The sequence below is a fragment of the Cavia porcellus genome, unplaced genomic scaffold (genome assembly GCF_034190915.1).
Source record: "Cavia porcellus strain 051 isolate PalLab524CR breed Dunkin Hartley unplaced genomic scaffold, mCavPor4.1 scaffold_23, whole genome shotgun sequence".
NCBI classification, from domain to species: domain Eukaryota; kingdom Metazoa; phylum Chordata; class Mammalia; order Rodentia; family Caviidae; genus Cavia; species Cavia porcellus.
In genome coordinates, this window is record NW_026947506.1 from 58,671,821 (window position 1) to 58,680,460 (window position 8,640).

An 8,640-nucleotide genomic window follows, 5' to 3' on the forward strand; every position below is an offset into this window, starting at 1 on the left:
CTTTGATATCTTTAAGCTTTAGTTTTCTCTCTGGTGAATTGGATAAATGTTAACTTCTTCACAATAGTAAGTGAAATAATGCATAGGAGCCATTTGTTCTCCCAATCATTTCTACCTGCCGCATTGATGGTTTTGTTCATTGCAGGATTTCGTTGTTTGGTATGATTGAAGACTGCCACCATGTTGTTTCTTGGATTGTAATGAGTACCTCCAAGCCCGTTAGCTAACTATTGTGGGTCAGATGTCACGACAGAGCTCAGAAACTTACGGCTTCACATCCATTGAGGTTGGCCACCTGGCACGACACATGACCAACACCGTAGAAGCCCCTGGAGGTAACCAGTATGTGCCACACACACACACAAAAGCTTATTGCTTTGCCTCTCCATCAGTCCTTTCTGTCTGTTGTCTGGCATTAACCTACAAGTGTGCCTTTTTTATTTGTTCTCCTCCTGGGTAGATCCATTGTCTAATCTCTTCTCTGTGTCACCCCTTCAGACCCTCCCATCCCCAAATGACTTCATTGATGACATTCTTGATTTCTCTTTCTCTGAACCAGGTAACTGTGCCTTTCTCTCATCCTCTGGGCTCCTGTTGGTGTTGACAGATGTGAAGACCTAGCCTACCCAGATAGGTGAGCCAGGAAATACTCTGCCAAGGATTGTTTTTTACCTTCCTCTTTTCTTTCCACTGGGATGCCTTGATGAGCTGACTTGCATTTATCCAGTAAAAATTTGCTGTGTGCTTTGCATGGCCTTTTTAACCACCCATGCCACTCTTTCCAACCAGGAGCAAAGAGTACCGCCCTTTTAATCTTGGCCAGAATACACAAGTGATGCTGTGTAGGTTTTGGACCTACATGCTAAGAGACTTGCTTGTCAGCCTCTACTCTGTGTGTGTGTGTGTGTGTGTGTGTGTGTGTGTACACGCATGTGGATGTGGTGCTAGAGATGGAATTCAAGATCTAGCACACTAGACAAGTGCTCTATTCCCGAGCTACCCTCCCACCCTCAGTTGTTTCTGTTTTGATGTCTCACTTGGAATTGAGATTATAATAAGGGGATTTGTGAAAGGCTAATGAATGATGAAAGGGAGGGAGGGAATGAAAAAGGAGGGAGAGAAAGAGAGGGGAGAGAGTGAGGGAGAGGAAAAGAGAGGAAGAGAGAGATGAAGAGGGAAGAGAGAAAAAGAGGGAGAGGGAGAGGTAAAGGGAGAGTGAGAAGGAAATGGAGAGAGGGAAGAGGAATAGGGAAAGGGAGAAAGACAGGGAGAGGGGGAGGAAGGGGTGGGGGAGATGTCATAGCCAGCTTCCCCAAGGTCTCAGGTACTTGAGTGGGACCATCTTGATCCTCTGGCACTGACCAAACTCTCAGATGCACGCAGCCTCATTGCATTAAGCCAGGCATCAGCAAGCTTTTTCCTGTAAAGAGCCAGGTAGTACATTTTAAGTCTCTGTAGGAGGCTTAATGGTCTTTGCTGTTAACTGCTCACCTCTGCCATTAGAAAGCAAAAGCAGCTGTAGACAATATGTGCATGAGTGAGTACGGTTGTATTCTCATAATGTTTTATTTACATAGAACGATGGCAGACTAGATTTGCCTGTAGATCATAATTTGCTGACCCCTCGTTAGGACACCAAGTTCTAGAATGGCTTCATTAATGCAACAGAGAACTAAAAACAGCCTATTCATGTGTTGCCGGCACTCTTGAGCTGTAACTGTCAAAATGATACATTCATTCCTGCCTCCAGGGAGCTTACAACTTGTGCTAGCTTTATGGGAAAAGAGATTAGATCCAAAAACCCTGTCCAAATATCCCCAAGGCTCAACTCCAACTAGGAAAGATTCAGAGAAATTGATAGCTATTGAAGGAATGACAGTGGAGTTGGAACAGAGAAGGACATATATCTATTCTGGCGAATCTTGCTGTATAATGGACCTCTCCAAGATTCATTGTCATGAAACAACCGTCTTATGATGCCTGTGCATTTGGGGGTAGGGAATTACACAGAATTAGCTTGTCTTTAACCCATGGTGTCTGGGTCTCAGCTGAGAAGACTCGCTAACTGGAGGTGATTTGTCATCTAGAGGCTAAAGTTACACAGACAGATTGTCACTCAAGGGCCAAGGCTGTGTCTCTGCTGGGATAGTCAGCTGGAGTACCATGGTATGGCTGTTTTCTGAGTCACTGACCCTTGGGTGGTTCCTTGCTCTAAAAGAGTTTCAGTGAGCAATTTGAAAGAAGCTGCATCATGTTAGTGACTTAACCAGTGTTTATAGTTTGCAGTGTCTCTTAGATTAAGGAAAAGGGGCATAGATGCTGCCTCCGTGTGAGTGGAGTATCTGTCTCTTTTGTGAGTGGGATGTCAAAGTTTGCCTTAACAAGTTCTTAACACACACAGAGAGACAGAATGGGAATGGGCCCACTGGATTGTGGAGGATGACAAATCCCTCCTATAAGCTGGAGAACCAGAAAGCCAGTGGTGTTGTTCATTTGGAGTCTGAACCATGATGGCTGAGAGGGGAACTCCAATTCCAGGTCCAAAGGCCCGTGAATTAGATGTGTCAGTCCGAGAGCTCCAAGGGCCTGAGAACCAAGGACACAGATATCTGAAGGCAGGAGAAGACAGAAGTTTCAGCTTAAGGAAGAAGAGACAGAGGGAGAATTTTCTCTTTTTCCAACTTTTTGTACAATCCAGGTCCTCAGTGGGTTGTGTGATGCTCACCCACATAGATAAGGACAGATCTTCTTCTAGGATTTTATTTATTTTCTTCCAGAAACACTCTCACAGACATATCCTCACCAACACACTCAGCTTGAAAGTTTTATCAGTGATCTGGGAGTCCTTAGCCCAGTCAAACTGACATAAAATTAACCATCACGGGCACATTGAAAGCATTGAATAAGTTTTGAATAGGTTTCTGAGGTGAAAACATTCTTTGTTGGGGCTGATCTGAATTCATAACCATCTGTCTATTTTGGCCCTGGAGGTTAAGTAACCTGGGAAATTATGCTCACTGGCTGTAATTAGTCTACCAGATTAGCTCTCTCTTTCTATGGCTCTGTCTCTGTCTGTCTGTCTGTCTATCTGTCTGTCTGTCTGTCTCTCTCTATGTTGCAATTCTGTAGAGTAGGACAGTAGGACTGTACAGTAATTGAGGCCATCTTCCATGGTGTCAGACAGTCCTAATTTAAGAGCCAGCTCTGATATTTACTGCATGACCTTGGGCCAATTTCTTAATGTACTGTATGCCTTACTTTAAAAATGGGGATAATTATATGATGGTTCCAACAATTGCTATGAAATTCCAACAAAACAATGCATGTAACTAGCACATAGCAGGTGTCTAATACATAGCATTATTTTAAAACAGACTGTTTTATGAATTTTGAGCTTTAAATAAGTTTCAACAATACAGATGATGTATAATATTACACAAAAGAGGTAAAAGAAAAGAACACTGAAAAATCTACTTATTCTGAAATTATTCTTTAATGTTATCAAATACACTCCAATGCAAGAGGTCTATACCCGCTATCCAGGCTTAAAATTGTACGTACAAGTATACACACACACATATATGTGATTGCACACATATACAAGGGCTGGCCAAAAAATATGTGTTTAAATAAAAAATTACAGTAAAAGGCATATTGTCACTAATAACCCTTAAAATATCCTTCCTTGCACACGTATCCTGTAATCATTGCCACTTTCTGAAGCAGCTCTGCAAGTTTTCTATCCTCACAAGGTGCAATCAGCCTTATGGGAAATGCTCCTGCCAAGTGCCGTCCAGCGGAAAGGGAAGCTTGGTAAAACATTACAGCATGTACTCCTGCACTCTGTTCACCAGACCTGGCTGAACGGGGCTTCCAGCTTTTCTGCAATGTCAGCAGAATGCAGCCGTAAAGATTTTGAATCCATTCAGGTCTTCAGGGTGACTATGGCAGAGTAACTGAGATGTTTAGGAAAGAGGACTTCCGGAACTCCTTCAGAAAGTGACAAGAACAAATGGATAACCCGGCCCAAAATGAAGGGCAGTGTTTTAAGGCAGATTAATGACAGTATGTCTTCCTGTAATAAAGATTTTAATTTAAATATTCACTATTTTTGTGATCGCACTTTTGTACAACATGCACACACATACACACACAATTTTACATGAGTGGCATTACATTGATAGTGTTTCATATAACACTGTGTCCTGTGTTATGTATTCCAAGAAAAGTGCATACCTCTGTTTAGAGAACTGATAGTAGCCCATGAAATGGCCTTACCATAGTTTAAACTGCAATGTCAGTTGAGGGCATTTCAGTTTGTGTTTGTTTGCAGACTACGTTTTAGCACTGAAAATGGTAATAGTGATGCTGTTGGAAAGAGAAATCTAAAAATGGGCTAACCAAGAGCCCAGAGTATTTAACTGTGCTGCCTTTTTTTTTTTTTTTTGGTGGTCTTTCAACTTTGTCTTTTAGCAAAAAACATAGTTCCCAATTTGTAGAGGTTTCAGGCTATAGTCAGCTGGCTCCAAGGCAGGCTGTCCAAGCAGAGGGGCATCCCAGAGGAGAAACGATCCACAGCAAGACAGGGATAAGGCGTCAAGCAGCAGCAAACCTGCCTTCTCTCTCTCCCTTTATATTCTATCCAGACTGTGTGCTTATTGATCAGCGGCACCGACAGCCAGTGTGGGACTTCCATTATCTACCATTTAGTTATCATACACCTTAATCCCAGTATCACATGCTCTAGAACTAGTTGGCACTGAAAAGCTCCACTTATGAGCACATGAGCCACTGAGGGGACATCTAGATATGAACTGTAACAAGTGCAAACACATACAGCTAGACTTTCTATTAGTTTTACCCAGCCTCCCAGAGAGGGAGCCACTTATAGGAAAACCACACAACTTGTTTCAGTGGTGGAATCATCCCACATCTCTAAATAAAATGAAACTTTAGGGCTAGCAGATATCTCAGAGGATTTCTGGTCCAACTTTTCTCCTATCAACTGCTGGTGAAAAGATTAAGCCTAAACCGAGATATGGTGATAAATGACAAGAAATAATATGATTTAAAAGGTACATAGAGAGGAGTTAGAAATCAGAGTAAGGGAAATGTGCCTGATTCAGTACCTAGGGCTGCAAAAGTTTCAATTGTTATAAGGGAAAAATTTGTAAAAGGATTTTTTTCTTTTGAAAATTATACAAAAATGCTCCTTAATCAGACACTGGACTAGAAGTCTTCCAAGATGTTTTCTACTCACTAGATTCAGAATCCTGAATTCTTAGAGCTTAGGTTCTCTGTAAAATGTAGCTAGTAACATCAAGGTCATAGTTATATTAAAAGAAGCACCTAAAACTCATGTTAATGAGCTTCTTACTACTACCATTAAAATATTCTTAAGAACTACGATCTCAGAATAGCTTTGACTTTGTTTTGCGTTTTGCAAGTGGCTCAGTATCAGTTAATATGCTTGAAAATATAAAAGTAGTCAGAAATAAGAATGACAACATTTAGTTTTATTTTTACTCAGACTAGATGATAGTTCCACATTTTCAGTATTCTTATTCATAATAATCAAAAGGTGGAAACAACCCAAATTTCTACTAATCAGCGAATGCATTAGTAAATGTGGCACGTCTCTACAATAAAGTATTACTTACCAATAAAAGGAATGAAGTATTGGTGCATGCTACAATGTGAATTATCCAGGAAATAATATGCTAAGTGAAAAAAGCTAATTACAAAAGTCCAGAACTATATGACTCAATTTGTATTAATCCTAGCAGGGAAATCTTTCAGTTGGGAAGATAGATTACTGACTTTTTAGGTCTGGAAAGCAATTCAGAACAGATGGGAGACAGGCAAGTGGCACAGGTATATTTTCGGAGGTGACAAAATAATTCTACCACTGTAGTGAGGGTCACATATATCTGTGAATATTTTAAAAGCCATTTAATGACACAATTTAGATGGGTAAGTTGTATGTTATATTAATGATATGTCAATGAAGTTGCTAAAAGAAATGATTCCCAAGTCAAGACCTGGTGAAAATGGTCATGAAGTTCAGGCAGAGAGAAATTTGTTTTAGTTCATATTCTAAAAAATATTACCTGGGAGGAAAACTTCACCTGGGCAAGACACAGTCAAGTCTATGGGCCTGGCTGCCACATCTACGCCAAGGCTGTCTAACAGCCAGCTGGGCACCAGACAGCCTGGTCAAACAAGAGCAAGTGAGAGTCACCCAAGACCATTGATCAATGACCTGAGACACGATCATCACTGCCTCACCTGGCCTCCGCCCCCAAAATGTTGTAGGTCTTCTATGCTGCAGGAGGGACTGCATTCAGAAAGGAGGGTTTCTGCTCAGCTCAGCCTGTGTGTCCTGGGAGTTGACGAATCCAAAGGAGCACTGAATTTTGGGCCGAGGCAGAGGGAAGCAAGAGGAGTGATTTGCTACCATCGGTCCTGTTCATTTTCATTTTTCTTGTGTGTTCAGTGTTCCTGCTACCTGCTTTTCTTGTTGCCTTTGCAACAGATGAGGAGGAACCAAGTGCTCTCTACCTTCTTTTATGATGCTTGAGTGTCTTGCTTTGTGAAACAAGGTATATGAAACCCATAGATTTCTCTTCTGTCTTCAGGTCCATTGCTCTTACAATCAGCGAAAACATCTTTTTAGATATCTGTGATACCACAGGCATTTTAGAGGAAAACATAGAAATGAGGTATCAGAGACTCCTGCCTGATGCTTCTCACCCCATCTGCTAATATCAATGTTAATGTTCCAAAGTATTCTACAACTCGAAGGCAATGTTCTTCATTCATTTTTTATTGGCATTTGCACAGAGCTTTAGCAAACAAATTTGCACACACACTTATCTTTGGCTCTTTTAAATTTGGAATTCAAATTATCAGAACCCAATTCAATATTAATATGCTGCAACCACTTGCATTTTGTATGTTTCAGAGAACTTCGCAAACACTGATGGCAATAGTAATGTTAGTGAAAAGAGATTTGTGCTACGAATCAGGAGTTTTGGGTTCTTCCTGGCTCTCCCTCCAATCAGAGATGGAGGCTTGGAAGAATTATTTACTAAACCTCAACTTTAGTTTTCCAAATTCTAAAATGGGTGAGTAGACTTGATGGTGTCTGAAGTCCCTTCCATGTCAGATATTTTAGGACTCTGTTTATCTCCATATTTTAATTTAGATTTGAGAATTAGATAATTAGCTTCAAAGAAAGAAAAACAGACAAAATGTTATGAATGATCCTATTTAACAATATTTTAAGTTTTCCCAGAAGGTCAGACTAGAGCTCTGAGTTTTACTGCCATCATTTTATGCTTTTATTTTTGCAAGATTAGAGTTTCAAATAGTCCCTGTGTATATTGCTTATGAAATGAACTGTTAGCAGGTAAAATAGGGTGCCATGCTATGGCTTAGGGTCACAGACACACTTTGGTTAGAGCAATGATTCTCAAACTCAAATGCATCACAAGTCACCCAGAAAGTTGTTAAAATGAAGATTGCTATGTCCTAGTCCCAGAGTTTCTGATTCAGCAGTGTAGAATAAATCCCTAAATTTTGCACTTCTATCAAGTATTTGGGTGTGACTGATTCTGCTGGCCCAAAGACCACAGAAGAAGGTTGAGCTATCTGTACATTGGCATGCTTTATTTTACTTTTGTTGCCAGAGAAAACCTAGGAGTCTTTCCTGGTAAGTAAAGAAAAGGGTTAGTTTATATTGGTCACTTCATTCTTTGTCTCTTTCCTTGATTAATTTCTAGTGTAGCCTAAGGTTGCCAGGCCTGGTGATAGAGTTTACATTTCAGTGGATGAGTCTGGAATGGATAGGCTATCTTATTCAAAGTACCCAGGAGGACAAGGAGTCACAGGAGTCATCATGAATAGATAAATACTCAATGATATAACTACTACAACCAAGAAAAGCAATGTTGACACTGCAATGTTGACAAAGCAAATCTGGTGGTCTGTAAAGCAGTACATATCAGTGATCGAGTTCCCAAGACTGTGGTACACTTGTTCACCAAAAACAGTGTTCTTATTTTGTTTTCCATGAACACACAGTTAACTGTATTTCCTAGCTTCCCTTGCAGCTAGGTATGATCATGAATTGGTTGTCTGCAAGTAAATACAAGGGGGTATGAATTGTGCTACTTCCCAGCCAAGACTTGTGAGAAGATTCTGAGCCTCTTCTTTGTTTTCTTTCTTTTTCTCCAGCTTCTGGTTGGAGATGGAAGGAACCTAAGCCTTTGAATTACTGTATGGAGGAGAGTAGCTGATCCTTCAGGAAATACTGAACTAGGAAGACATGACTACTTTATTTGAGCCACTATCAACTCTTTGGTCTCACTGAACTGCATCCAAGTCCTGTCCAATACACAAATGGTATTATTTCTCAACACCAGAGGACCGAGCTGTGGGAGTGGGGGAAAATAAAAGTTGAGAAGAAATGAATGTATGTAAGATCCCAGCAAATGAGTGAGGAGCTATGCTAAACCAGTGTTTCTTAAGGTTAGGTCAAAAAGGTCTCTCCCGACACTTAGGAGGCTTGTCAGTAGAGTTAGAAGAGTTTCATACTACACTTCCTGAGAAACCTCAAATAGAGATCGGCTCTCCTAT

The 8,640-nt window shown here is 40.7% G+C and overlaps 1 long non-coding RNA gene across 1 annotated transcript; it reads left to right on the top strand.

The window, feature by feature from the left end:
• The first annotated feature begins 203 nt into the window (after window positions 1–203).
• On the top strand, window positions 204–8,370 carry LOC134472398 (uncharacterized). Its single transcript, XR_010042204.1, has 3 exons — window positions 204–335; window positions 560–634; window positions 8,239–8,370. It is a non-coding gene; the product is annotated as an uncharacterized LOC134472398 (long non-coding RNA).
• The last annotated feature ends 270 nt before the right edge of the window (window positions 8,371–8,640 follow it).